The 16,041-nt window shown below is 38.9% G+C and overlaps 1 protein-coding gene across 12 annotated transcripts in view; it reads left to right on the top strand.

The window, feature by feature from the left end:
• The window catches only part of EPS8 (EGFR pathway substrate 8, signaling adaptor), a 145,414-nt gene that overhangs the window by 50,789 nt on the left and 78,584 nt on the right, over nt 1–16,041 (top strand). The window contains exon 1 of one of the 12 annotated variants that reach the window (XM_021298725.2): nt 2,280–2,673. The exons of the other annotated variants lie outside the window; for them this stretch is intronic. The gene's annotated coding sequence lies outside the window, so the exon portion shown is untranslated. Of the gene's footprint in view, nt 1–2,279; nt 2,674–16,041 lie in introns of those variants that run through there. 12 annotated transcript variants of the gene reach the window in all.

Here is a 16,041-nt window from a genome sequence, read left to right as displayed (position 1 = left end):
TTTAAAATTCATTATTGATATGTAAAACACAGTCAAGGAGCTGTAAGCCACAGTCCCCTTTCCCTGCTCCCTTCCCCCAATTAGTTTCTCCTTTCTGTACTTCTCAGTGTTCTGTCTGTGTGTGTGGAATGAACCACTTTCTCTTGTGTATCTCCATTCTTTGCTGGCTAAGACACTCTCAATTATTGAGCCAGCAAAGAATTTCAGCTGCTGTTTATAACTTAATTTAGAGACTTGGTTTGCTCCTGTAAGTGATTGTAAGTGGGAGGAGTTCCTGAAATCTGTTGCTCTTTTGATAATCCACCCCTGGTTTGAACAGCTGCTCTTTGCTCTGAGCTCAGTATTTCCCAGGTGTTTTTAGCCAGACTAACTCCTGGATTGGTACCTAAGACTTGGGTGGCCTGGCAAAGTAAAGCTTTGGGGGTGTGTCATGCCTGACTTTTTGTTGCTTCCAGGAGATGCACACCCTGTCACTTGAATTTCTCCGTGCTTACGTGTTAGGTCCTATGTTTGCTGTTCAAATGACAGAGTGTGACCATGTGCTGCTGATAGAAAATATGAGATGAACTTTGTGGCTTACATAGGAAGCCATTGGAATGGTATTTAATTATATAAAGCTTCTGATGCTCACAAGAATGTCTGTAGAAAATCCACTATTCTCTGTTCTGCTTTGAAAATGTAGGTGTCTTTTTTTTTTTTCCTTTATTCTTCCAAGTTGCATGCTTAAAAATAGCAATAAGTGGGCAAGCATACCTTTTAAAAGTCCTTATTGTTTGTGGTATCAAAGTATAATAAAACTGACCTTCGTCCTAGGCTTCATTTGAAGTTATTTTCCTGACTACAAAAACCAAACTACAAGGTTTACACACTTTTGTTTTATTTTGTTGATAAAATAGTGTCCAGCTTAGACTGATTTTAGCTCTGAGTATGCAGTCTTAATCTTCAGGATTTCATTTCTAAGCATTAGGCTTTTGTCCCAAAAGTTATGAAGCCTGTTGCTTCTAGCAACTTTCAGCATATAGTTGAGGCTTAGAGGCAATGTGTACACTTGCAAGCAGATACTTCAGTAGAAGACTTGAATTTTTGAGTTTTGTATTGAAGGAAGGAACTTGTCTTAAATTTGATCTGGACTTTTTTTTTTTTTTAATTTACTGGTGCGTATATAATTTGTAATCAATCTGAAATTGGTTTTCAGTAGTGAAGAACTACTTGTTTTTTGAGTGCTGTACTGAAATAAAATGTTTCCATGTTAAATTTCACCCTGAATTATCTTAACCATTGAGACTGGAGTTCCAACAGCAGCCTGCAGTGAGAGCAGGCAGGAATGTTCCTGGTTCTAATGGTTGAGAAAAAGAGTAATTGAGATATGAATTAGTGAGGGTCCACAGTGAATCTAGTTAAGGGGGAACATGAGACACATCTTTCTTGGGACGTTATTTTCTTAACGCAAGATAACATATTTTAGGGATGGTGTGTGCAAGGTGACGACGAGTGCCTGTGGTCTGGGAGAAGTCCTCAAGCAATGCCTGCACTTGTGTTGAGCTGTGCCCACGGCATGTGGGGTGCTTGCTGTTGTTGTGGGATCGGCTTCTGTTGCAGCTCAGGGCAAATCCAGTATCAGTGGTACTGAGAAGGAAGTGGGAACGTGCAGGGCCTTTTCTCTGAGGGCTTTCCTGTTAGCCTAACTGATTATTCAAATGTTTTCCCTTTGATTTAGCACAGTCACTGGTTTCAGCTGTAACCTTTAAAAAGGACTTAAGTCTGTCAATAGATACTGAAGATAGCTGTGAATTTGAGAGGTGGAAAGAGGAGCTCTTTTTAAAAGGTGATGTGAAGCCATGGGCCGTGACCCTGCTGGGACTAACTCTGACTGAGAGATGAAGCATGAGGTAGAACTTTTCCTGTAGAAAAAGTAAGGGGAAAATATAGCCTAGATGCCCCCTGCCTCTCCAGAACAAGCATTGCAGGAGGGGTGTGTGGGGTACAGCTTTCATGTGTCTGATATGGGGTCTGGTCTCTCAACCCAAGAGCCCAAGTCGTTTTTGCTCTTCCCTTCTGTTTCAGTGGTTATTGATAAGCAATTGTGGCCAATGTGGATAATGCCTGGGGAGCTGCTTGTTGGTTTTCATTTTGCTGTGTCTGTGACAGTGACAAATTTGACTTTGAGATCAAGAATTTCTTGGCAGCTTAACTAAAGGTCCTGTTGACTTTTACCTTTGACCCATCCCTATGGCAGTACTCAGAAAACGCCCTTTGCCAGCCGCTATCTGCGTGTTTAATTTGAGCTGAGGGGAAAAAGAAAAAAACACCTCAATTCTCTCTTACACTTACTTTAAACCATATAATGCTGATGACGCAGAGAGTTTTGCACCTACCCAGGCTTCCTGAATCTCCTGCAGACAGCTGGGTTGGCCACCAGCTGAGGTAGCCTGCTCCGCGCGTCTGATAGCCTCCCATTGAGGGCGTGAGTGGGTGGTGAGTTGGGGCAGCCCGTGGCTGCCTGAGCTTAACTGACTGTTTTGGGCTGGCACCTTGCCTGTTCCTGGTTCTTAATAACATAATTTGGGAAGAAGACCAAGGACTTAAAAGTAGGAAGAGAACGGCTACCCATCCCATAGAGAGAAAGAAGAGGCTTGTGATCCCGGAGCAGGATATACATTCCAGTGGATCCAGGTATATTTTCTCTTAATTTACCATTTGTTGTTTATGTTTCTCTAGTAAGCTTTTTTTTTTTTTCCCTAACTAGAAATGGTTAAAAATGGTTAAATTAAAGTATTTGTCAATACATTCTTGAGCAATATGAAAGGCCCAAGTCCAAGGTAATTTATGACACCTTGTTCAGCCTATATCTTGATGTATTCCAATAATAGAAATTCTTTCCAGAATGTATGAAACACTTTGTACTCTGCCCTTGTAAACTACAGAGACAGGGTTATGGCTGGTCCACATATCTGTAATCATGCTGTCTTTGGCTCAGTCATTTTCATAGTGAGAAATTTGAAAATAATGGTCATTTGGTTTGTTAGTTTTTAAACTTTTCTTGCTGAACTGAACTTTGAGAACTGTTTCATGTAGTACATCCTTTACTGTTTGCACTACAGGAAACATAGGTGTTAATTTGATAAAGCTACCAGTCATTGCTTTCATCTCATACAACTAAAATTGCTGAAGAAGACAGCAAAAAATATTGCCACAGGATGGGAGTAAAACTCACTGAAATTTTGGGAAGCTGTAGTTTAGGTTCAGTAGCTGTTTGACTGAGCAGCCAGGCCTCATTAGTTACAGGAAGAGACTGGTCTTTTGAGAGTCCCTGTTTGCTCTATGGTTATTGTCACAGGGAGGTGACTCACAGATGTAAATGTTGGCTGCACCTACCTTGTCAGCAGCTTTGGGTCTGCTGAGGATGAAGAGAGGAGAGAGTTGGGTGTGAGCACCAGGCTGTTTACTCAGAAAGGAGGGTGGCAGAGAGGTGGAACAGAGAGATGCTCCCAAGTACCTGCTCCCCTTTTCCTAGGAGAGGAAGGTGGCACATGGGGCAGAAACTGCTCACCACCTGGAATCAGCCTGTGTGAAATTAGTGGAGCTGCACTGAACTGAACTGCGGTATTATTTTGGTATTAGCTTTTTTAATTGTACTAGATCCACTCCCCCCCCGCCGCAAGCACAAGATTGTGCCTTTTTGACCAGTTTGGCTTCTCAGTTCATTTGCTAGAAGCAAATCCTACTGCTAGAAGCATCCTTTGGATGTCAGTGTGCTGTTGGATATTAGCATTTGACCTTCAGAATTAGTCATATAATTAAGGACTGGGTAGACCACATATTCTGTGTTTGACCAAACTGCTAAGAAATAATTTTGTGAATATGAATGGTGCTATTTTAATAAATACAGACTGCTTGAAGTCCTACTGCTTGCAGAAGCAGTTGCAACTCTTTTTCCTTCCCATGTTCAGCCAGATCCAGGAACGAACACCATGATTCAGCCTTAAGTGGCTTTTTGCTCTGCTTATATTCAAACCCTGGTTCAAATTATGCAAGAGAGACTTGGAAAATCCTCATTTGTTCTGCAGTCTCCTTTTCATATAATGTGTTTGTAATAGTTGATGTGACATTTAAAAAAAATATTGCTGTAGAATGATGTGTCTTCAGGAGATCCTGTGTTGGCATTTGGAGAACATTATTCAAGTTTGAATTCTGATTTAAAAACTCACTGATACTGAGGTTTGAAGTTTTGATAGAAGTAGTGAAGTTGATGTTAGTAGGAAAAGTTTTAAAGGCAAAAATTGTGGTTTCCACTTCAGGTTAAATCCTACTATAGCTTATTATAACTTTATTTTTTCCTTAAAATTTGCAAATTGGCCTGACAGTTGTCCAAAATTTTGGGGAAAAACCTGTGCTTAGTCACCTTACTCTGATATTGGTCCTTTTAGTTTATTTTGCACAGTTCAGTATGTTTAATATTGATGCTTTAATATTTTATCTTACAATATTTGTGTTAAATAGTTTAGAAAAGTATTAATATTTTAACATATCAGTAAGTGTGTTAAATTGCAAACAACCCTACTTGTTGCTTTTGAGAGGATTTTTAGAAACTTTCTATGTATTTTTAAAATGGGCTGAATCTGTAAGAGATATGTGCTGTGCATATTGAGTCAGGTTAAAGGATTCCCAGTTGCAGCTCCCCTGTGTCTGAGTGCCTTTTAAGATGAATTCAGAGTACTAGCTGTGCATATTCTACAGCAGCTTGGTGAGTGGTGATGACTACATCAAATGCTACGCTGATGGCTGCCCTACTTTTGAATTTATTCTACCCCTCAATTTCCTTCTCCACAGCACCAAGCCTTCCCCTTCTCCTTTCCTCCATATTTTAAAAATATTGTATATTTTCCTTTAGTGCAAAGGAGAAATACTACTGAGAGTTGTCAGACTTAACTGAAACAAAGTTACTTTTTACAGGAGTGTTTTTAAGTATTTTGCTCTAGAAAGCAAACTTTAGTTTATTTCAAGGTGCACTGTTAGAGCTCTGGTTGAGCTTCCAAAGATAAGTTGTGAACATGAGCTAAGGAGATGATTTTAAGTGGCTGAATAGTATTTTGATACCTGAACACAGGGAAAAAGGATAATATTTTCTCTTGCTCTTTTTTTATTTTTTTTTTTTTATTCCTTTTTGTTTCTTTTTTCTCAAAGCTGATATTTTTTTCCTTCTTATTACTATGCTTTGTGTTCTGGTATCTGTATCATCATGTGGCATTGAAGAATGCTTTCTTCAAACTCACGAAGTTTGAATTCTTTTCAGTAATTCAAGAGAGTGAAACAGGAAAGGCTGGACTTAATAAACTGATTTTTTTGTTTGTTTGGTTTTGGGGATTTTTTTTTTTACATTTTTGGGGCATGTTGTGGTTTTTGTTTGTTTGTTTTCTTGTTTTTTCAATCACTAAGCAATGAGAAAGAAAGGCTTTGGATAGTGGCAGCTATGAGTCTGAGAGACTAATCTAATCCTGAAGATGGTTTGGAGTGGATTTACAATAGGGGTGCTCGTCTGTATTTTGCCGCCTCATTACAGATATTTTTGTTTTGAAGCGGTTCCTTTGATAAGGTTTTCAAAATCACTCTCGGAACCAAAATGCACAAGGCACTAGGATTCACCAGCATAAATGTCAGCTTATAGATATTTACAAAGAAGAAATCAGGCGCTGTTTTAGCATTCTGAGTGTGTCATATTATAACATTACAATACACAGTAAATACAGAGGTTATTTTACAGTGTCCTTCATGGATTTTGTAGAGATTTGTTCATTCAACAGCTATCTGAAACTGCGTGGTTATAGTACATTTAAGCTGGTACTGCCATTCATCTTCTCCTGCTTAGTCCTTAAAAATTCTCCTCTGTCAAAGGTATCAGAAGTTTCAGCTCAGCAACTTCTGCCTGCCTGCATTTTTTTAGGTGACTTACATGCATCTAAATCCATGTAGTTAGGAACTCACAGCATATAAAGTATCAGGAGTGCACAGCATTTTCTGGAGTCTTAAGCAACAAGCTGATATAAAAACAGAAAACTAACATTAATGGAAACATTTGATGATTATTATGAATAATTATTTGAGCTTAGAGACAAATCCTTCATGACATGCTCTTGTCATGTTCTGTTTTAGCAAAGTTGGTTTATACTCAAGTATAAGAGGGATGAATAAGAGATATGAAACAGTGAATTGGTGCTCTGTCTCTTCCCTGCAAGCCAGCTCCCAGTTGGCACCAGGTCAGACTCTTTGCTTTGGTCTCCATAAACCTCACCTTTGCTGCCCTTCAGTTTACCCATAATTTAAGGAGGGCGAATGAGAGTGCAAGACTACAGTTAAAATGAAGAGCACTGAATAAGTCTGACGTGTAGCGGCCTCTCTAGGAGTAGGGCTGAGAATCTTCTGAATGTTTTCAACCTTAATGATTTGTTTGTTTGTTTGTTTTAAATGTGTGGTGTTTTTTGTTTGGTTGGTTTGTTTTGTATGGTTTTGTTTTTTCTTTTTTTTTTTTTTTTTTTTTTTTAATTTAATATATATCAGTGTACTGGTTTTCCCGTCACCTGTTCTCTTCTCTGGAAAAACAGGGTATGCAAATTTGAGTTGCAATGAAAGAGGCATGGAAAAACGAAACTAAAAGCACCCTTTCTCCTCAAAGAGCTTTTATTTTTTCCTCCCATGTCTTTTTTTTTTTTTTTTTTTTTTTTTTCCCTTGTAAAAAGAAACAGAAGATCTGTCTTCCGAAGGGGAAACCTCCTTTCAGCACAGTATCGAAGTGCACGGGGCTGTTAATCACTTATGCATTTTGAACATGAAGAAAAAATCAGTCCAGTTATTAACTTCTGTGATCAGTCAAGGAGATAACTATGAAAACTGGGAGTATTTTGTTACTGCTTTTACCAAATCAGGAGGGAGGGAAAAGTATTATAAGCTGGTGACAGCTTTAATGCACAGATGTGAATACTTCAGCAACCATCATGTCATATAAAGCCCAAACACCTGTCTAAACATCAAGGTTAGCCTAGAAAAAAACAGTTATTTGTTTTGTTACCTGAGTTGTTAGTGTCTACTACAATCTCTGTTTGCAGATGAGCTTAAATGTATTTTAATTCTGTTTGTACTAACAAATGCTTGAAAAATCCAGAGCTATCAATACTGCTTATGAATTAGGACACATAGTTGTAAAACTTTTAAAACAGAAATGCAAAAGGAGAATATGGTGGCAGATCAGTGGACTTAAGCTCAGCAGTGTGCTAGGTTTATATGGTGGTTTGGGTTTTTTGATCTGTGGGTTTTTTTAATGTAAACTCTTCTGTAGCAAAGGTTTGACACAGTGATGCACTTACACTCTGGTAAGCACCTGCCCAGTAAGAATCCATCTTCTCCTGCAGTGTATGGTATTTGATAGCATAGTTGGAGGTAGGTCCCTTCCAAAGAGGATTCTCCTGCATTTATGAAAAGAATATGTGTAGCTACAGGCTAAGATATCTAGCCAGCACAAGCAGCAACAACATAGCAGTGTTGGTAAATGATGCCCAGTCACTGCTGCTTTTAGGACTGAGTGAAAAAGATCTCAATGTGTTGCTGTGTGGATGGACAGGCTCATGTGATAAATCTTTAATGTATTTCTTCATTCTGCTGTATGCATGTGATGCAAACTGAGGCCATGCACAAACACAAAAACTAGTTGTACATTAAGTTGGTTTAGCAGGTAGAGAAATGCCAGCACATATCAGGTTATGCTCATCAAGCCCAAACAAGGAAATAAGTCATGAATTTAAAGGAACATCTGCTGATACACTCTGAAAGTTTGCCTCTGTCTTCCACTTAAGTCATAAGAACTGGCAAAAAAAATACTTATTGGTGATTCTTTGTGAAACAAGAGAGCGCCACGTGCTACTGTTAGACTGTCAGGGATATGAAGGACTTTTGCCCAATACTGGCCTCATACTTGCCTGATGACTGAGAACATATACTTGCAAAGTCTTGTGTGAGAGAAAGTAAAACATGGAGGGAAATCATCTACCTCCTGTGGTGGAAAATGTGCTGCGCTTCGTGAGTCAGGAGGTATAAAGGAAGCCAGATGTAAAATGTTTCAGAAAGGGAGAATGTGGCAGTCCACAGTAACAAAGCTACAGTTGGTGTGAGGCCTCAGAGGGTCAGAGATAATCCCAAACCTGCCTGAGAGGGATAGGTAGAAGCGTTTTTCTCACACTTTGAGATAGTGGAATAGTGATACATTTTGCTTTCAGGGCAGTTTCTCACAGAACTATCCATTTATTTTTAACCAAATGTCATCATATAAACATAATAAAAATAAGTTGCTATAACCGTTCATGGTGTGCTAATGTTTGGAGCATATACGTATGTGAGCATATGTTGCACAGGTGATGCCCCAATGTATTAACAGAAAGATGTTTAAAAACAGAATTTCTCCTGTACTAAAATGGTGCATCCCAGGCCTGTGATTGCATCAAGATGCATTGCAAGCATGCAGCCGTACCACCTGCCTCTTGGTACCTTTCCTGAGATACTTTCTCACATTGCACGTCTCTGAGCAGCTCAAACAGCTGCCTTTATTATCAGGGTGAAGAAGGATGTAACCACAGTAAGAAAACAGTGCAGGAAGGTAAACCAGTAGGAGAAGCCTTCCTTCCTCTCCCCCAGATCTGCCTTTGCTTGCAGGTGAGCATGGGCAGGGTTTGATCCTGGACCAGAGACAGCTTTTATGAGCCTCAGGGTGCGACAGCTGCGGGGTTACTGAACTCGTGATAGCTGTGCTGATGTTCACCTGGTAAGGACCCAGTCGTTCGTGCCAGATTAACTGGAACAGCATTTAATTCTCACAGAAGCTTGGCATAAGTAAAAGGCTTGGCAACTTGAGTCAAAAAGCCATGAATTTGAGAGAAGTTTATTTAGTTTATTTTGTTGTGTGCCAGAAACTGTATTTGAAGTGCTTAACCTAAAGATGCAACAAAAAAGAGGGCAAATTCCTCTAATCTTCTTTGGCACCATTTTAAGACTCTTTCGCTGTAAGGAAAATATTTTGTTGATGTCAACCATCCTCTTAAATCTGAAATATGGAACGACTGGAAAGCTCTGACTTTCAGTAACAACATTAAATTTTTGGTGAATCTGTTTCTCTTGTCTGCCCTAAGTTTTTGTGTTTTTCTTTGGTAACATTAAATGAAATGGATCTGACATATCACAAGCAGGTCCATTTTACTGGCACAAATTCAGCGGTTTTAGTAGTGCTTTTTTAGAAGAGATATTGCCTACTAATTCAGTCTCTGGGTCTGTTTATTAAGATGAACAGTGTATTGAACTCTTTACTACTTCATTGAGGCTTTCTTTTGCTTGTTTGTTTGTTTGTTTGTTTTTAATGGAGAAGAACAGGGACAAGAAGAAAACCAAAATAGCAGAACTTTTTAGCTAAAAGAGTAAAATACCGCTTGGCTTCTTTATAAGAAATGTCAGGATTTTTATAATTATTTCTGGGTGGACTTTCTGAAAGAAATGGCAGTGTGACACAATAGCAACACTGACTTTTCACTGAGATGTTAAGTAAGGTGCAGGTGCTTTCAGATGCAAATATGCTATATTTGATTTAAGAGAAATAGTTCACTTTCAGGAGCTTCAAGTCAGATAATGGTAAGAAAACAATAATGATGTATTTTGACTTTGAGTCCTGGGAGGCTCTGTAAGCAGATCTTTGTATTTTCCTATCTGTTTATTCTTTCAGAAGTTTCCTTATCTCTCCAGCTTCAAGGTTCCAAAGAGCATGCACTGTTACTAGTTATTTATTTGGTGTATTGTCAAAATATACTCCAAGATACTTTAAACCCTCACTTTCAAGCATGTTTCCTCTCCTGATGTTTCCTAATAGTTTCTAAAAAGTGGTAGCTTGCCAGTTTGAATGCTGAGCACTTGCATGTCCTGTTTCTCTTCGATCACTTACTAACCAGTCCTGTAAAATAAAATTTAGTTGTATTCTCATAGTATCAAATTAAAATAGCTTTTCTGGTCTATATTCTCCATGGAAATGATGAGCTGGTATTTTATGTATAGTATTTGTAAGTTGTATGTTCTATGAATTATACCTACAACCTACACATGTGACATTGAACTTTGGTAATGAAAACTGCTTGTTAAATCTTTTATATAACACCAATACACTTGTTTACTGATTTGTTGCTCTAGTTCCCCCCCCTTTGGGATTGCTTGCATCTGTAGCATTTTACGAACTAAAACCGCAGCCCTTGAATCTGCAAAGTGCTTGTTTAAAAGTAGCTATATAAGACTGGAATTCCTATTTGGCTCTGGAGTAAACATTTCCCAACCTTGTAGACTGATCTCCCTTCCTGAATTTTTGCAGAGTGGAGCCTGCTCTGACGTTGTCTCTGTATCCCATTGTTTGTTATTGAACAGTGTGGCAAGAACTGTTCAGATATGTAATTGAAAATGAATGAAGAACTTAACTTTATAGAGAAGACAATAGTATTCAGTTTGCTGCACAACAATTGCACTGATATCCTGTTTCAAGCAGTAGAACCTTATTTATCTCACCAGTTAGCAGCAATCACTTCTGACTGCACACCAGAGGCAGATCTGCTGAGTGCAAATGTGCTGGTTTTATGTTCTTATTTATCAGACTGTAACTGCTGCCTTTACTCTCGAAGCATTTATTTTATTTATTTTGGAGATTAGTACTTTTGCAGAAGAAAAGTATAAACCCATGTGAGGAGAAATGGCATTCAGAAAAAGTGCTTCAAACCTGCTTTGAGAAGTTACTTCGTTTACTTTCTCCATTATTTCAGTATTTATCAACTATGTTCAAAGAAACTTTCTGTTTAAGTTACCTGTATGCCACCCTAGAGCTGTTGATAAAATACCTGTGCTAAAATATCAGTCAGCCTGCACAAAAGTGAAGCAAACTAGAGTGTAGCACAAGACTGGCACAGTATTTTCAGATACATCATTTATTCTTGACTTTGATCTTCATATTTTGTACATGCAAATTTCATTTCCTTTTTTTTTTTTTCATCTGTGGCCAGAACTACAAGAATGTGGGTATAGTTGGCAAACACGTGAGAAGATGCAACTTAACTGTAAATGAGCAATGAATTATGAAAGAAAGAGGAAATAGGTGGAATTAATGATATTAAAGTAATATTTTTTGTGGGTGCCGTAGGAGCTTTGAGATTTGATGTTGACTGTTGAATAATTGATACCAGTTTCTAAATATATTATGTTTTAATGAGAGGACAGATGTAGGGGCAAAGAGAGGGTGAAATAGGGTCAAGAGTAATTTGGTGATCCTCCTGGGCATGGGTTGATGCAGAGGTTCCTGGGAGGCTTGCAGCCTCTGTGTAACTGCTCCTTGATATTATTTAATGTATAGTCTGTGGCTCCTGGCCCAGCTTCTTGTCTTGGCTGTGAGACATACCCTTAGTGCACGTGTGGCATACAGTAAATTTTTGCTTAAAATTAATTTGAGATTAGTTGAAGGATAAAGCAATCAATATAAAGATGCCTGTCTGAAAAAAAAAATAAAAAGGAAAAAAAAAAATTCAAAAGTTGGAAGTCACCACTCTAGAGTATTGAGAAGCTGTCTGGACTAATTTCTGAATTATTCACAGTTTTTGCTTATTCATAAAGGATAAGAGACATTAAGAGGTTAGGAAAGGGCAAAAATAAAAATAAACCCAACCTTAAAAGTGACCTGTAAAAGAGTGAAGCAATTCATGTCAGTTTGCAATGTGTGCAGCAAAGTGAGGGTTATGTGAATTTAGAAGTGAGACACCCTCTTCCCCCTTCCCTTTCCTTTTGTCTCTCTGTATTTGTTTGTTTGTTTATTTCTTTTAGTAGTTTGATGTTTTTGAGATTGTTCATCCTATTGCTTCTTTGACTTGAAGGAAGGGATTTTTTGGGGGAAGGAGGGATGGATCAAATACTTTTTAAGTTGCAAGATTAAATGTTTTTAATAAAGTTGACTTTGTCTCTAAAATGTGAATTTAGTACTGAAAATCAAACAGTGAAACAGTGTTTTAAAGACTAGTTTTTCATCTACACTGACCTTCTCCCACCACCAAAGTCATTCAGCTGCACTACTGAGAGGAAATGTGGAAAGAAGAATGTTTTCAGTTTGCCAGGAACCGCTATGGCCATGAGGGATTTTAAGCAGTGGGTCATTATAAGCACTATGATTTGTTAAAGTACCTGGAATTTGCTCACAACATTCTTGTTGCTGGTGGAGAAGCAGTTATTCAGTTTTCCAGGATGGTCAAAGTGTGAACAGCAAAGGGTCTTCCTATCTTTTCGACACACCTTCTAATGCAGACTGCTTTCAATGTGGTCCTGAGTGGCCATTTTCAAACTTATTTGAATAAGAGGGTTTGTTTCTGCACGTGGGAATCATGGCAAACTGTAGTGTAGGTTGTTTGGACCATTATTTAATGTACAGCCTGTTGCACTTGGCATAGCTCCTTATTGTAGCCTCAATGTATATGCCAAGTCCAAAAAGGCAAAGCCAAACATATCGAGGTACTACAATTCTTATTTAAGTATATATATATGTGTATATGTATACATGAATTATACTAATCCCAAATGATGATATCACTTTACAGCCTAACAAATTGTTTGTGCTATATAGTGAGTGTTCATTCTCTGCTCTACACCAGAGGATGAAGCTTGTAACTCAGTCGCTCTCCTCCCTGCAGCCCCACAGTGAGGCCTCGTTTAAGGGGAATGTATAAACAGCTGCAGCAAGGCTGTTCTGAGTGCAGATGTCTTCATGAAGGGGGATCTCTGTGTCACCAGGGACCATGCAAAACATGCTAAATGGGTTTGCAGGAAACTCTCCATGTGTTAGGCAGCTGAGCTGTGATGCTGTCCTCCAGAGAAATGCTTTGTTGACTTTCACCCACAGTTGTCCCCACACCACACTGTCTGCCTTCTTCCTCTGGGCTTCTGCAGCTATATGTCCTTGCTATGCTGCCTTCTCAGCCTAGATGTCTCAACACCAGGTTTCCTAAAATTCTCTTGAACTGCATTTGAGTCACAATCTGGCAGCTGTGCTCTTGCCAAGCCCTTTAGTTCTGTCCTTGATCCCATTCAGATGTAACAGAATGTAAGTATGGGACTAAAATGGGAGAGTTTATTTCACTGGTGGTGAAGAGCTATTTGTCGATCACTTGCTGAATATCTGGTGGCTTGAGGAGTCCTTGTGATTATTGTACGCAACTCATAGATTATATCTCAGTGCGACTTCAAAGTTGGGACTAGATGACCTCCAGAGATCACTCCCAACCTAAATTAGTCTATAGTTTACACAGTGATTTACACATAGTACAGTTAAGGAGTTGATGCTACAGCCCAAAGAACTGGTGAACAGAGCATAGAATTGTGAAACAATAGGTGATTCACAGGCTAAAAGATAGAGGAGAGTTAGGTATGTGTCTCTCCCTTGCAACTTGATATATTTGCACAGGCTGCTATTTGAAGTACCTTGATAAACCACTAAGTATTTGATAGCTGATAGAAAAAAGGTTGGTGTATATTAAAGGTTGGTAGCCATAAAATATTTACTTCTAAAACTACAGAAGTAGTTTAGGTGTGTTGGGGGGAAATCGAGGTACAAAAAAAGTGCATTAACTTGTAGCTTTTTGTCACCTCTGATAGGTTATTAACACACTTGTGTTCCTTTTTGCCCATTTAAATACAACTCAGTAATAACAGGATGATCCCACTTACCAGAATAAAACTTTCTACAATAATATATTGTCTTTAAGATACATTCATGTGTGTTCATTTTACAATTTACTTATGTTACTGAATAATTCAATTTTCGTTCTTCCTATAACCATGTATTTGTTATGCTGTTGCTGTCATCACAAAGCATAAGCACTGTTGCTTGGCTGTGATGATATGTACCCTCCTAATATTTTTATTCTACAAATGGTAATTCGTGATCCAATCTGCTAGTGCATAACAGCATTTTTTTCTTTGAAGTGGAAGAAGAATCATATGTTTTTGGAACTTGAACAATAAATACAAATCTGAAATGATACAAATACCTGCTTGGAAGTCAAATCAACCCAGGGCTTGTCTTGTGCATGTCTTATACCCTGTGCTATTTGATCTTAGTTACTTGAAATTACCTTTATTTTCAGAAGGCAGGTACTGAAAATTATGCTCTTTTGACTCGTATGATTAATACCTGTATTATAAATGTTACACCTCACCCCAAATCACCTGGATTTTTTTTCTGGATCCTTTTTCATTATGGTTGCTGTATTGAAGACAGAGGCACCTGGGATGATATCTAGTCCAAGCCATAGAGTATAACCACCAGTTTCAGAATCCCTTGTGATTGAGTATTTGTGGCATGTAGGTCCTTCTGTACTGCAGGGTACACCCTCTGGCTGCTGCTAGGATCCCTGCTGGTCTTGTGGATTGTTTTGTTGTTCTGAAAAACCGATGCCAGCCATTATTTCTGTGCCTGCTCCCAGGTGTATTGTTTTTGAAACCTTTGTACTTCCTTGGCTCAAGGGATGTGTACATTTCCTGTTTCTCCCTGGCGTGTACCTGCTCAGAGGCAGGAGCCCGTGCCTCCTGCTCATGCTGCTCCTGCCTCTGTTGCTTACCAGTGTCTCCCGGCACCTGTGCCAGCAAAACACGTCTGTGCTGGTGCATCAGGAGAGGGTCCTGTGGTGGAGAATGGCTGTGTAGGTGAGGCTGGCTACATGGGTTCACAGCCAGCATCATCCAACTGACGGTGTAACCCACACAGTGTTGGCAGGCTTCCCAATGGCAGCCTGTGGCACTTCCCATGGGCACAAGGGTTCGCATGGTGGCCTTAGTTTCCCCAGCATGGGCTGGAGTGTCAGCTCCTGTGGCTGGGCAGAGCTTTCACTTTCAGGGTTCACTTGGAGAGCTGCTGGCGCATTCTGAATAGCTTCTCTTATTCGAAGATTCAGTAAAGAGGCTGACAACCTATGTCAGTTCTTTTTGTTTTGGAACACATCTTCCATTTTTAAGCAAATATGTTCATCTTCTGTCATTTTTCTAGCTCATAAAGTGCGTCCCCTGGTGTTATTTAAGGACAGATATCTGCTCCTACTCACCTTATAGCTCTTACTGAGTGCTGGTGATTGCACTACAAAAATAGAAACCAGTGATTTATATTCATTCTTGGTAATAAATGACCTTGGAGTCTAGTTTCTCAAGAACTAAACTGTAAATAATTAAGCTTTACCTCTGTGGAACCTTCACTTAACCTAAGGTGTTACTAGCTGTAATGTTATAACAGTTAACTTGTAACTAATTCGTTTCCCAGAGACTGTGGTTATATTAAGTGGTCAAAACAAACAAAGATTAAATACTATGCACACCTTTTTTTATGTGCACAATACAGTAAGTGCTGTGCACAGTAAAAAAACAATGAAAGTTGATATAACTGCAGAACAGACAAACTCCAGTTCCAACTTGGCCTAACAATTTAAAATGAAAGCAGGCTGTCAGGCTCATCGATTACCTGTTTTATTTTGAAAATCTATCAAAATTACAAAGTTTGGGCATCTGAGTTTTGTTCTTGACTAACCTGATATTGGCCACTGAGATTTTTTTTTCCTTCATACCTAAAGAAATGGGGACGGGGAGGAGACATGGGAGGGTGCAATTTTTCAACAGTAGCTGATGAAGTGGAGAACTGTGAATCTGTGAAAAGATTCGATTTCCATAATAAAAGTTATTTAAAGTTAGGAATATTCAAAGAGTGGCAATTGTCTTTCCTGTTTAAGGTTTTTTAATCAGAGGCGATTAGTGTTTTGGGAGTTTTGAGCAGACCGATCTATGAACAGCAATGCTCAAATTACAGAGCATGGGATTTAATCTTGGGAGCATATTGTGCTGAAATAAATTATTTACTGAGGCATTTGGAAGTGAGTGTTAAAGATCACAAAAGTGTCCAGCTGACTGCAATACTGCACACACAAATATTACTCATGCCGTGTTTTTCTTCTGGTA

This window comes from Columba livia, chromosome 1 (genome assembly GCF_036013475.1).
Source record: "Columba livia isolate bColLiv1 breed racing homer chromosome 1, bColLiv1.pat.W.v2, whole genome shotgun sequence".
NCBI lineage: Eukaryota > Metazoa > Chordata > Aves > Columbiformes > Columbidae > Columba > Columba livia.
The sequence above is the reverse complement of the archived record's forward strand: the minus strand, read 5'-3'. Positions and strand labels throughout refer to the sequence as shown.